The sequence below is a fragment of the Lissotriton helveticus genome, chromosome 2_1 (assembly GCF_964261635.1).
Source record: "Lissotriton helveticus chromosome 2_1, aLisHel1.1, whole genome shotgun sequence".
Taxonomy (NCBI): domain Eukaryota; kingdom Metazoa; phylum Chordata; class Amphibia; order Caudata; family Salamandridae; genus Lissotriton; species Lissotriton helveticus.
Genome location: NC_136059.1, coordinates 636014019 through 636028494, shown reverse-complemented (window position 1 = coordinate 636028494; position 14476 = coordinate 636014019).

Here is a 14476-nt window from a genome sequence, read left to right as displayed (position 1 = left end):
CATGACTCCGTCCTGCTGGGTCGCAGGTCATTTTCTCAGGAGCATCTTGCCCATCTCTGCCAGCTGGCTGAGTTCCACTGTTCGAGGCTGAACTTCCCCAGACTTCATGACCTGCGCAGAAGGGACCTTCAAGATGGTTCCCGGCTCAGTCAGACCCCCATTTCCCGCGGTATATGAAAAGTAAGCGAGAACAAATTAATACATAGAAATAAATGTATGTAAACACATCATTGGTCTTGTACTTCAAACTTATCATTATAAAAAATATACTATGCAGTTTAAATGTTAGCAACATATACACACTCACAAGAGCAACTGCACGAGCAGTACCACGTTATTGCAAAAGCTGTGTATTACGCATGCGCACCCTTTCCCTCCAAAATGTATAACTACGTCAGGTCACGTGAGTGCGACTGACGCATGCGCAGAAGCCATCTACTAAGCAGCGGCCATTTTAAAGACATTTATTAGTTGTATTAGAAATACACGTATGCAAGCTTCCTCTACCTTGTTCGAATATGAAAATAAAAGATTAGTAAGACGTACAATTTATTAATTGATTACACACGGGCGAGGTTTTTGACTCGAGCAAGTCGCGATGCGATGCTTGCTCTATCAATCCCCTCTTTGATGATATTTACTATCATCACAAAAATAATGGAACCAGATGCCAACTTCTTCACACTTTATACAGCTCTATCTCTTCCAACAAACGATCCAGCTTCTCTTTTTCATTTTTAGTAGGGTGAGAATTTTTCACCTTTTTGTATATCTGATTATTCATTTCCTCTAATTCAAGCTCATCCACACTTCGTTTCACTCCTCTGGCATTCACTTGATGCTTTCCGGTGTGTTTACGACACTTGCAACAGACAAATATGAAAAATAGGATAAGACCTATAATTCCAATTGGCATCAGTACCTTAAACAATAAGCTTTTACCTAAGCTAGCAAACCAATGACCTACATTTGAGAGACCATCTACCAGTCTCTTCCAGGCACTGTCAACCTCGAGTGGTTTGAGTTCCCTTTCCAAATTAGTAATGTTTTTCACGTATCTTTTGAGCTGCACACTTTTGTCCGGAATATAAGTGCAACAATGTTGCGCCTTCAACATCCGGCAGACTCCGCCCTCTTTTGCTAATAAGGTATCAAGAGCAAGTCTGTTCTGCAAAACCATTGATCTGATCACAACCATTTCGGTATTGACCAGCAGAAATCCATGAACTGTGTCAGTAGACAACACATCCACTATAGTGGACAATTTGCAAATTCTGTGAGTGTTTAGAACCACTCCCACTCCAGGTATCAGTGCACTGAAAATACTACCCATTATTTCACCTATGCTTTCTCTTTTACTACGCACTAAGCCATTAGTATTTTCACTGCTTCCAGCAACTTTGTTCACATGGTATATTTTCGGGAAGACTATGCCAAAATAGCAGCTTCCATACCAGTGATCCGGCAATTTGAAATAAGCCTTGTCCCCACATATATAATAAATTCCAGGAAACACAGGCTCTGACCCATTTTTGAAACCCCAACCTCCAATTACCTTGTAATTATGTTCACATTCACTGGAACCAATGAAAATGTTATTATAGTAGCTAGTCTTCCCGCGTTGAAGACATAGCTTTCCTTTCTTTTCAAAATCCAGCAACAGAGCAGGACCCGCCCCACCATTTGAGGTGCCTTCCATGTTCTCAGCCCATTTTGGCCTTTTCTGTGTTTCGTCATCTGCCTTTCTTTTTATTTTTATTCTCCTCTTCTCTGCCATGTTCAGGAACATCTTTTCCTGCTCACGCAAAGAACAGGTCAAGTTATCTCTGTGTGCGTCACCTATGTCTATATTACCTATAGTCAGGAAGTATTCGCCCATATAGCGAGTAACGTCACTTTTAGTATGTACAGGATTCAAGTTCCCACGTATAGGGAGTTCAGAAAAGATCACGTCATTGTTTGAGTAATAGTACTGTAACGGTCCTCTTTTGTAAAATAAGCTAGCTAAAATGCTACAGGAAATTCCATAGGTCAGGGGCAGGTGATGGTATGTCACGCCTTCAGCTACAGAGGTAGGTAGCTTCATGCAGACATAGCAATCTTCAATTTCCATAGTCTCTACATAGTGTATTAACAAGTTTGCGAAAACATTTAAATGCGTTCTATTCTTTACTCCATGATAATGTAGTCCTCCCTCATCTGATGCTTCTAGGTCTCGTTTTGTTTGTCTGAGTGCTCTCTCATGTATTGCTACACTTTGTGTTGTTAGTTCTTCAGTCTCAGTATTTACAATCTCAGTAGGGTCAATATTAGTATTTTTGCTCACCGCAAAAGGAATGAAAACTGTTAGTCCTATCCAAATTAATATCAGTATAACTATACTACATACACATACCTTGCAGCATGTTTTGCAACGACTGCAACTAGGTCTACCATTCACGTTTGAATCAGACATTTTTGGCTCAGAAGAAGTTTCTCGACCCCTCTTTGTGTCTTTACTCCAGTAGCTTACTTTGTGCAAATTCACGGTGGCTCGTCTTCTTCTTCGGCAGAGTACTCAGCGACTGGTTCTCCGTCGCTCTCGTCAGTTATATCAAGATCTTCAAATTCCTCTAAAACGAGCGTCCATTCAGGAGACTTGTACTTTTTGTTTTGTCTTTTTATTCGATCACTCCTTCTCTTGGAAGTATCTTCTGGTTGTTCGGCTATGCGAGCACTTCTCCTTTCTTCTGCACGTTTTTCTTCTACTGTTTTTATTCTCAGTCTCAATTTCTTTATGTATCCAGGCTCAATGTGCTTTCTTTTCTTAAGTCTTTTAGTTGGTACCGAGACCTCGTTCTCTTCTCTTGCCCTTTTATTTTCATTAGTTTGTGGCAATTCTGCTTCTTCTATTTCCCTTCCTGTCTCACTAGTTCCAGGACTTGCATCTATTTCTTCTGCCTGGTTACTAATCTGGCCTTGTTCAGGAGAATTTTGTTTTTGCTTTTCAAATGTCTCTGTTTCTGTTTCCTGAACACTTTCTCCTAATCCTATCTGATCCTGTTCGAGCACTTCGTTCTCTTGTGTTTCTTCCGCTCGAATCTCTTTACTAGGTCTGATCTGTCCCTTTTCGATATCAGGAGTTAGTGGAGGAGTATCGATCACTTGTTCTGTCCCTGTCTGACCTTCTCCTTCCTCAGTTTTGATGTGAATCTCAAGAGTCTGAGGTTCTTCGCCTGTGCCTTGCTTTTCCTCTCTATTCCACTCTCTACCTTTCAAAATTCATTCGCTGGTTCTGATGGGGTCTTCGGTAAGGTCAATCAATGGTATCCACTCATCTGGCCATATGCTTGACAGCTCGTCATCAGCTACTTCTGGACCAACCTTTGGGAACCCTTCAGCAGTCTGGACTCTTGGTAGCTCGTCATCAACTACTCCTGGACCAACGCCTGCGGACCCCTCAGCTTGACTGGTACTGGGCTGTACGTCGTCAGTTACTTCTGGTCTTACTTCTGCAGGCCCCTCTGCTGGACCGTCTTCTTCTCCAGGCGCTTTGTCGGGTTGTACCTACTGAGTGTGGCTGGCGTGGATCCAATGGGGAACACCGGTACACTTTACTGCTGTGGTCGTTACCAGGATCACTTGTCGCTTCTCTCCCCACCTCGGTTCCAGGCAGCTCGACCGAGTATGCTTCTTTATTTTTACCCAGTCTCCGGGAACCAGTTTGTGGAGAGGAGTTGTTGGATTGGCGACGGCGTCTACTCCGATCTGGCGAGAGATATAACGCACTTGGTCACCTAATCTCTTGCAGTATTCAAGCACCAAATCATCAGTAATACTCAACAGTTTGCTTCCTGGTACCCATGCTTGTCTCATCACTCTTCCCATCAAGATTTCATGAGGGCTCAGGCCTGTCTTTCGGTCTGGAATACTTCGGAGTCCCATCAGAACCAGAGGCAGGGCCTTTACCCAGGTCATGCCAGATGCATCACACAATTTCGCTAGTCTTGTTTTGATAGTCCCGTTTATTTGTTCCACCACTCCAGAAGCCTCTGGATAATATGCACAGTGGAGTTTTTGCGAGATCCCAAATGCCTTACAGAGTTGGTCGATCACATCATTCTGAAAATGTCGGCCTCTATCTGATTCAATAGTGACTGGAACCCCGAACCTAGGTATCAGTTCTTTCAGTAAACACTTCGCTACTGTCAGTGCGTCACTTTGGGGAGTAGGGTAAGCTTCCACCCACTTTGAAAATAGGCAGACAATGACAAGGACATAACGCTTCCCTTCACAACGTGGCATGGTGATGAAATCAACTTGTACTCTCACAAAGGGACCCGCTGACCTCCCAATTTTCCCTAGTTCCACTATTGTTCTCTTGCCTGGGTTCATCTTTTGACATGACAGGCACCTCTGGCAGAGGGACTCTGCTACTTTCCTGAACTTTCTGCTATACCAAGTCTGTTGGAATACCAGAATCATGGCATCCCTACCAATGTGTGATCCCTCATGTATCAATCTCGCCATTGTGCCAAGCAAGTGTCTGGGTAACACAGGCATACCATTTGGGCCCAAGATGACACCATCCTCTCGTCTTGGTCTACACCCTTCTTCCTTCCACTTCTCTCTCTCTTGCCAGGGTGCCGCCTGCTGCCATTCTCTCACTTCATCCCATGTAGGCACTTCTTCAAACACTCGAAGTTGGCAGCTGGTTCCGGGCCCCCCCCGTTTTGGATTTATGATATATCGATCTCTGGCGCATAATTTTGCCACTCGATCCGCGAAATCATTTCCCAAAGATACAGGGTCAAAGTCCTGCTTATGGGCAGCACACTTGACCACTGCCAGTTCCTTTGGTAACTGGATTGCCTCTAAAAGGTCTTGAACAACTTTTCCATTTCGAATAGGGGTACCTGATGAGGTCAGGAACTCCCTCTGTAGCCATAATTGGCCAAAGTCATGCACAACCCCAAAACAGTACTGACTGTCAGTATACACTGTTAGGCGTATGTTTTTCCCCAATTTGCAAGCCTTTATCATCGCGATCAATTCGGCTACTTGTGCAGACTTTACTTCAAATAAATAACCTGCCTCTTCAATTTTGGTTAAGGAGACTACCGCATAGGCAGCACTCAGGCCTCCTTGTTCATGTCTTAGGCATGAACCATCCACAAAAAATTCCAAGTCATGTTTAGGCAAAGGTGTTTCTTTAATGTCTGGGCGTGGCTTTGTGCTAAATTCTGTTAAATCAATGCAGTTATGCTCATCTTCCTCCCCATCTTCCATATCCATTGAATTGGGAAGCAGAGTGGCGGGGTAAAGAATGTTGCACCTGACAATTGTTATATTTGCAGCACCCACGAGAATCCTCTCGTATTTTGTCAGCCGACTAGGGGTGAGATACTGAGTTTTCGTTCTTGTTAACAAAATTACCACTCCATGTGGAACATACACAGTTACAGGATGTCCCATGACAATGGATTCGCTCTGCTCTAAACTTGTGCAAGTAGCAGCTACTGCTTTCAGACATCCTGGTAATCCAGCAGCCACTGGATCCAGGGTGGCAAAGAAATATGCCACAGGCCTTCTGGTTGTGCCATGTTCTTGTGTTAGGACTGACAACGCGCAATTATCGCGAGTGTCACAGAACAGGGCAAATTCCTTGGAATAGTCTGGCATTCCCAACGCAGGGGCTGTACACAGACAATCTCGCAATTTGGTGAAGGCTGTTAAGCTTTCCTCATCCCATTCTACGATATCCGGTGTTCCTCTCTTGGTCATTTTTATCAAGGGCCTAGCTAGGACTGCAAATCCCAGAATCCATTGCCTGCAGTATCCTATCACTCCAAGGAACATTCTGATTTCTTTCTGAGTACGGGGTAACTGCATCTTTTGAATTATTCTCACTCTTTCTGACGTTACTTTCCTGATGCCTTTCTCTATCTGGTGCCCCAGATATTTCACTGATTTTGCACAGAACTGTAATTTTTCAGGGGCCACTTTATGTCCCTTTTCACTCAGGTGATTCAGTAGGGCAATGGTGTCAATCACACAGTCCCTATGACTTTTGGACGCCACCAAGAGGTCGTCAATGTATTGCACCAAGACAGAATTTCCAGGTAAGACCAAAGTTTCCAAGCATTTTTTCAAGATCTGATTAAAGATAGAGGGGCTCTCTGTGTACCCTTGGGGGACCCTGTTCCAGACATACACGTGACTGTTGAAGGCAAATGAGAAAAGAAATTTGCTGTCTGGATGCAAGGGAATGGAAAAGAATGCATGACATAGGTCTATCACAGTGAACCACTCAGCATCCCAGGGAATCTGGTACAGAATCACTGCTGGGTTCGGGACAATTGGGCAGCAAGGAATCACTATCTTGTTTACCTTTCTCAGGTCCTGCACTACTCTGTACTTGCCACTATGCTTTTTGATGCCCATAATCGGTGAGTTGCATGGGCTACTCATTACTTCCTGTATGATGTTTCCTTCTAGCAATTTTTGTATTTCCAGTGCCACACCAGCTCTCACTTCGGCATTCATTCTGTAGGGTTTAGTATTAGGATAGACTGCATTGTCCTTGATGGCTATCTGTATGGGGTCTACGTTTTTCATTAATCCTACATCTTTTCCGGTAAAGTCCCATACCTCTGGCTTCACTGTTTCTTGGAGTTCTTTGGGCAAATCCTGCATAGTCATTCGTTTAATTTCTGAGTCGGTCTGATTAACATTAATTTATAAATGCCATCTTCATCTGGGGTCTGAATTTCAACACCCTTTGGTGTGCAAAAGATGGTACAGTTCATTTTGCACAGCAAATCACGTCCCAGTAAGTTTACTGGTGTCACAAACGACAAATCTATGCATTTCTTTAAAGTTTCCGATTGAGATCTCCATGGGCTCGGTAACAGGAGTACTAATCAATTGATTAGATACACCCACTACTTGGATGGCTTCTCCCGAGAGGGGTAGGTTTGGAACGTCCACTGTTCTCACAGTAGAACGGGTAGCGCCAGTGTCCAACAGAAAAGTGACATCATTTCCGTCAACCTTTCCTTCAATGTATGGTCCGGACTGGTCTACCGGCAAGGAGGCGCCAAGTACGCACTCCTCGTCCTCCCCTCTCAGGCCCCGTCAGTACTGGTCATCACAAAGGAAGGTATCGTTTAGTAAATACTGCGAAGTTGCTGTATTTCTGTTCTCATTGCTTTCCCAGACTTCTACGTCATCACCCTGCGTGGACTTTCCCTTATATACTTGCTTTGGTGCTCGGGGCAACTGAATCGTTTTTACCTGTGTTTGGGTCTTTCTTGGTCTTTCTTTCTGCGTCTGTGGAATTAAATCAGGTGTTTGGGCGTTATCATCCTGCAAATAGGGACACTCGTTTCGCCAGTGTCCAATTTCCCCGCACTGGTGGCAGGGAAATTTCTTCATTGCCTCCTCCCTGCTCATTTTGGGCCAGGGCTTGCCTCCTCCCCCACCCCCAGGACCTTGGTTCTGAGTAGTTTTGGCCATTTTACTCAATTGTTTTTCCTGCTGTTCTGCGAGCTTTACTTGAGCCCACATAACCTTCTCCTTGAGAGCCTTTTTCTTTTCTGCCATCTCGTCCTCGCAGTACTTTGCGTACCGCAGGACCTCATCCATCTTTTTAGTATGCCAACAGATTTTGTTATCTTTTATCCACTGAAAAATTTCGGGTCTTAAACCATTTACAAACCTGTAAATAAAATGTGTCATATCCTTCATCTCGATGTTGTCTATCCCGCTGTAGGTTTTGAACACCTGCAACAGCCTTTCATAAAAGGAGTGCACTGTCTCGTCTCTTTCCTGTGTTGTTCTATCTATCTTGGTCCAATCAGTTTCCTTTGCTGGCACTTTTATTTTCAAATGCTGAATTACTTGTTCATATTTTTTCATCACTTCTTTCGATGGTTCCCCTGTGTTGCCATCTCTCGGGTATTCCTCACTAGGCCAAGCTATGGCTATTTTACACTCGGTCCACAGATCTACCGGGACCACAATGTCGAAAAACCCATCCAGGTCTTTCCACCGGCATTTTTGTACCTTTACGAACCTTTACACCTGCCTGTACCAGTCTACTGGTTTTTCGCGCAATTTGGGGAAATCGTTGGTAAAGGATACAATATCCTGTCTGGACCATGGAACGTGCACATACTTCCCACCTGGTACTTCGCGCATAGGGCTTAACTGCTCCGGTCTTTCAGCTTCTTTTAGCAAAAATTCGGGAGTTGCCTGCCTACACCTGGCCTCGTCCTTTTTCTTGACCCATCTAGCTTTCCACCTTTCCACATCTCCCCATTTTTGCAATACTGACAATAGTTCCTTGACCTGTGCTTTCTTTCCTGAAGCATTCAAGTTTTCCAAATCTTTGTCTGAGAAATCTGCTCTATATGGTTTTTGCAGCGGTTTTGATCTATACCCATGCTAGCAGCAGTGTCTGTCAGTTTTTCATGAAGTACTCGGGTATTTCGGGTGAGACTTTTGCAGATAAACAGCATTTCGTCTTCGGAGTAGGTATTTAATCTGTCTAATCCTACGTTTCCTGCCATCAATTCCTCTATTTCTATTCTCAGCTTGTATGTATGTATGTATAGGCATTTATATAGCGCACTACTTACCCGTAGGGTCCCAAGGCGCTTCGACCGCTGCGAAACCCTTCCTGGCTTCCCTGAGAGATGGTCCCTTAATGGGTATCTCCAGGGTGAGACCAGGCATCCCCGGCGGTCTGGTGGGGCCGTTAGTGAAGATGAGGCAAGCTAATGCCCAGAGTTGCCGAGTGTGAACGCTGATCAGAGTGGGCACCGAGGCGAGAGAATTATCGAGTCCGCTGACCCTGGTCCAGAAACCTGCCGCGCCGGGAATCGAACCCTGGTCCCGGGCCGTCCTCTGCTCTCGGGTCTGCCGCCTCTAACCAGTGAGCCACACTACTTCACTTGTAAAGATCTAAAGGTTTCGTTGGGGACGTTGGCTTTTCCAATTCCTGACTCCATCTTTCGATTTCTTCCGGAGTCACCAATGTGACACTCCTAGTACCCGAGGTCGATTCCATCTGAATTGCCCTCGTACTAAACGTGTGCGGCTTCGGGATCCTTTTCTCAGTCTTTGTAATGGGCAGATCTAGCAGCGAGACCTCCGATTCGCACTCACTGGTCTGATCATCTATAATTAAGGGTTCTGGTCTGGTCGGTGCAATGACAGGGGTAATCACGGGAGTTTTTGGAGTCCCTTGACGGTCCCCGTACAGCGGAACCACCGGTCCGATTGTTACTGGGATCGTCAAGGCTTCGGGACTTGCATTTAGCTGTGACATTTTCCGTATTATTTCAGCTCGCTGATTCCCCAGCGCTTCTCGCTCTTTCTCTTCTAATAACCTGTCCAAGGAGTTTCCATGTAACACCTGCGGGGTCAGAATGGGAGCATAACTCGGGGCAGTGGGATGAGTCTCACTCGGCCCTCCGCCATAGTTAGGCTTCGGAAACAGACTTCCTGTGCCTAGGATTCTTGGATCTTCCTCATTCTGGGGCTGTAATAACGGCATTCCTGAACCTACGGACCTCACCTCTCCTCCATAAGGGGGACGAGGGAAAAACTCTCCTTCACGTGAATATCCTGTCTCTCCACCTACCGGTCTCCTGGGGTAAATACTTCTGGGTTCTATGGGTCCTAGATTCTCAGTATAAGGAGGAATTATGTAATCCCCTCCTACACTTGCGGACCTGACCTCTTCCCTTTGTAGGGGTCTCCGGGGAATATCTCCTGCACTCGAAGGTCAGTGTCCCTCATTATAAGGAGGCGGACTTCTCATGCACATATCATCTAACAATTCGTCATCTGACTCTCCCAGGGGCCCCCAATGTTTAGCCTTTTCTGTCCTTTTTCCCCCCCCAGGAGGATCTTCTGCTGGCATCATGGGAAACAGTCCTTCAACAATCATGCTCTGTCTCCATTGCTTCATTTTTTTATCTCGGGATTCCTGTCTTAGTTTTGGGTAATACTTTGTCAGCCCTTTGTCCATTCGGGGCTTCTCTCTTTGGAAAGCCTCAATCTCCCATTCCTCTAATGCCTCATACTGCGTTAGTCTTGGTCTGGGATGTAATTCATTCATTCGGGTTCTTAAATTGAATAGGATTCTACCATTAAAGGTACCTTCTAATGGAAAGGCCATTATTCCATCGTCTTCCGTGTACTTCACCCAATTTTCTAACCACACACACGTATTGTACCCTCTGTCAAACATCATGAAAGAGGCGGGAGTATTTGGTGGTGGAATAACAATGCCCTCTCTAGTTTTAATCGGCTTGTCCTTTTTAAAGTAATTCTTTACCTTCTTTACAAGGGACATTTTTCTCTTAGGTCCGTACATAATATCGTATCTATTAGCTTTCCACTGATCCCTTTCAAACCCTTGGTTTCTTGGATTGGGTCTAGTTTCTGGAGAATACGAGTGCCACATACGATTTATACGCTTAACTTTGTTTACAAATTACCTCCAATCAGAATTCGTTTTGCAATTCCGTGCGACCAATGGGTGCACGCGTTCAAATATTTTCGGCCAATGGGTGCGCGGCCTTTTTCGCGAGACAGTTCTCACGCTTCGGCGCTCACCCCTCCTTCACAATTCCAGCCCCGCTACCCGCCCGCTGTATCTACCAATCCCAGCGCGGCACGGAGTGACGTCAGAGACGCTTCGCGACTGACTCCCTCCCTTCACAAGGTAACGGAAACTTTCTTTCTCTCTAAAGTGCTAGTGCTTGGTATATTTAACAACGAATACACATTCGCCACAGTGCTCAAGTGTCTAAACAGGAAAGATTTATTTTACTGCAAGTAAACTACTTCCATTTACTTTTCACACGCTGCGGGTAGATCTCTTCCGCCTACCCTTCACTCTAGCATCAGTGAACCTGTTACTTCCCTAGACCCATCCACTCTTTTCCGGGATATATCCGAGTCTAAGGTTTCCCAGTGGACCCCTTTGCTTTCACCCAAGCTCCGATGAACCTGCTACTCTTCCGATGTGACCCTTATTAGGTTACGCCACTATTGGAATTTTGCCAATGAACCTCGTTACTAACATTTATTCACACATGTATTCAGAAAAACCCTAGTTAGTGCTTCCTGGTTTTACCTAACCTGCACCTAACTTTCCTTGAGCCTGCGACCTCAAGGCAATGGATTCTATTCACCACTTGCCTATTCAATTCCCCGGGGAGTTCTGACAACACTGAACAGCACGTTTTACGTACGCATGGATTAATACATATAACAATATAAGAACAAGAATAACAATTTTGAAACAATTCATAAATTTCAAACACAGCGCATTCTCAAGAGATTGATCAGGTCCCTCGAAATGGCCGCTCTTATAGCAGCATCAATATACTAGCAGCTACCGACTTGACTTAGCCTAACTAGTCCTACCTAACCTTTAACTATTCCCTAACCATCCTCTGCTTACCAGAAAATACTGATAGAGCGCGCGGGTCACCCGACCAATAATTTCGCCACTTCTGGCTTCGGGCCCATATATCTCAAATCACCATATACATTGATCAGATGACCTCACGCTCTGCTATCAGGTATTTGTGAGTTCCCTTCGTTATTCTTCAGCGTACCCGACTTACCATCCACCGACACGGGTACCTATGACCACCATGGATCAGGGAGCTAGCTGTAAAAGGAAAGGCAGCAAAATACAAACCCAACCAAAATACTATTCAATACCTATGTAAAATGACCACGGACAACTGGAAGTTTTTAAAGTCTTTATCTAATTTAGTAAATTTCAGAAATAATCAAATTCACAGTAATTAAACAATCGATAATCAGAATAACAGAAAGTACATAGCTGGATAGCAAATAAGTCAGTGCAACCATTTATAGACTAATGGAATCCGGACACACTTAAATGAAGGATCAGGAATTAGAACGTTTAAGATGAATCACTAAAAGAGGGGATAGGCTTTGATTAGAACTAGTATTCTAGAATTATTTCAAGGGAATAAGACATGAGTTCGGGACATTTATCTCTATAGGAGAGTCTGTAGAGAGTGACACGCTATGCTTTAAGGCAAAAGTGCTTTAGACAATTTAAGTAGGGAGGTTCTAGACCATATCAGGAAATGACAAACTGCAATGCAAAATATAATTTCTAACAGGTAGGGCAACATAGGAACACGTTTTGAAATAAAATGCAAATGAATTTATGATTCAATGGTTGCGGAAAAAGCATGGAATTTTAACATATGCAAAGGTATGTCTTTATTGAAGCAAAAGACAGAAACATAGAAAGGTGCAGTTTCAGAGCTTTCAGAGTTATATTTACCTAGACTGGTGTGAAAACCAAACCCTGGCCACGGGTCAGTTAAGGACAGGAAACCCTCAAGGAAGGATACCCTCAAAGGACAGCAGGTGCAGAATGGACACCCAGGACAGGACAGGAAACCCTCAGATTAGGAATCAGGACAGGACCTCTCGGACAGGACCCTCAGGACAGGACCAGCACCCGCAGTTTGGAAGCAACGCCTGCGCTCCACCCTCTCTGCAGCTATCGATCATGACCCCGATTGGGTCAGCGAACTCCCAGCAAAGTGCTCCGCCAGCACTTTAAGGTTTAGTAAAACCTTAGTCTATGGTCAATTTCGGACAGAGTGCTCCGCAGTACTCTGTATCTTCAGTCACCTATTGAGTGCGTTGGGTCAGTGACAGGTCAGCTAAACCAGACAAGTCGGACAATTTCCCTAGGTAAACCCAGGGTAGTTATACTGTTCTGGGACGGTGTACCACCCCCCAATGTTGCAAAGTGTCAGAATCCCTCAATTTGGATTGGTCCTAAGGTATGCTTTGGGTAACACACCAATCAGAATAGACTATTTGGAGGCCTAATTTACATTTCTGGGTACCGCCTAGCAAGATTGGGGTTCCCATGAGAAAGTCCAGTGGAATACAATGAAGAGAATACAATTGTTTCAATATGGGCACACATGACTCCGTCCTGCTGGGTCGCAGGTCATTTTCTCAGGAGCATCTTGCCCATCTCTGCCAGCTGGCTGAGTTCCACTGTTCGAGGCTGAACTTCCCCAGACTTCATGACCTGCGCAGAAGGGACCTTCAAGATGGTTCCCGGCTCAGTCAGACCCCCATTTCCCGCGGTATATGAAAAGTAAGCGAGAACAAATTAATACATAGAAATAAATGTATGTAAACACATCATTGGTCTTGTACTTCAAACTTATCATTATAAAAAATATACTATGCAGTTTAAATGTTAGCAACATATACACACTCACAAGAGCAACTGCACGAGCAGTACCACGTTATTGCAAAAGCTGTGTATTACGCATGCGCACCCTTTCCCTCCAAAATGTATAACTACGTCAGGTCACGTGAGTGCGACTGACGCATGCGCAGAAGCCATCTACTAAGCAGCGGCCATTTTAAAGACATTTATTAGTTGTATTAGAAATACACGTAAGCAAGCTTCCTCTACCTTGTTCGAATATGAAAATAAAAGATTAGTAAGACGTACAATTTATTAATTGATTACACACGGGCGAGGTTTTTGATTCGAGCAAGTCGCGATGCGATGCTTGCTCTATCAATACAAATGAGATGCTTTGGTACTGCCTATTTATTTGAAGTACCACCCGGTCATGTGCACGATTTCCATTTTTTATGAGAGGATAATTTGAAAAGCCAGCCGGCCAAATCTGAGAGATCAGTCAATAACATTTCTCTATTTTTTCTTAACTAAAATCCGTTAAAAAATATGTTGAAACAAACAGGTGGCTCCTCATGAAAATGACCGTTATGGACATTAGCAGAGGAGGAAGATGTGAGCAATTTGCCTCAATTTGTTTTATGCAAGGCACATTTTGCTTGAAAACATATGTGATAGGAAAGGCATTTCATGGCCCAAAGATTTTATTTTGAGAGCATAAAAGTATTTGAGGCATGAAACTTGTGAGTCAGAGAAGAACACATATATTACGCTATCATTCGGAAATACTTTGCATAAAGACCACATTTGGCAGATAATCAATAACTGATTAATTTAGGGCCAAATGTACTAAGGCATTTTGCAATTTGAAAGGCTCCAATTTGCAAAGTTTAGGCCTTTGGGACCTCAAAATTACCTTTCGGTATACAAAATACAAATTTCAATTGTGTGACATGCTAAAATAATGGGACTTCTTAAAAATGTTTTTGTCAACATTCAAAAAGGAGCCTTGTTGTATCCTGCTTTCCCTCCTCTTTGTCCTTTCTTAGTGTTCTGTTCTCTGCTGCTCAGCATTTCTCTATGATGTCATCCTTAGTTCTAGCTGTGTTTGTTTGAGTGTACTGTCAGTTACCTTGGAGGCTGAGCAGCAGGGCAGCTGCTCCCGGTGGGGCTTTACTGGAACATTTACTGGATTACTACTCTGTCTATATGCTGTACCTGATTAATTACAAAGGATAAACTTACATTTGAACA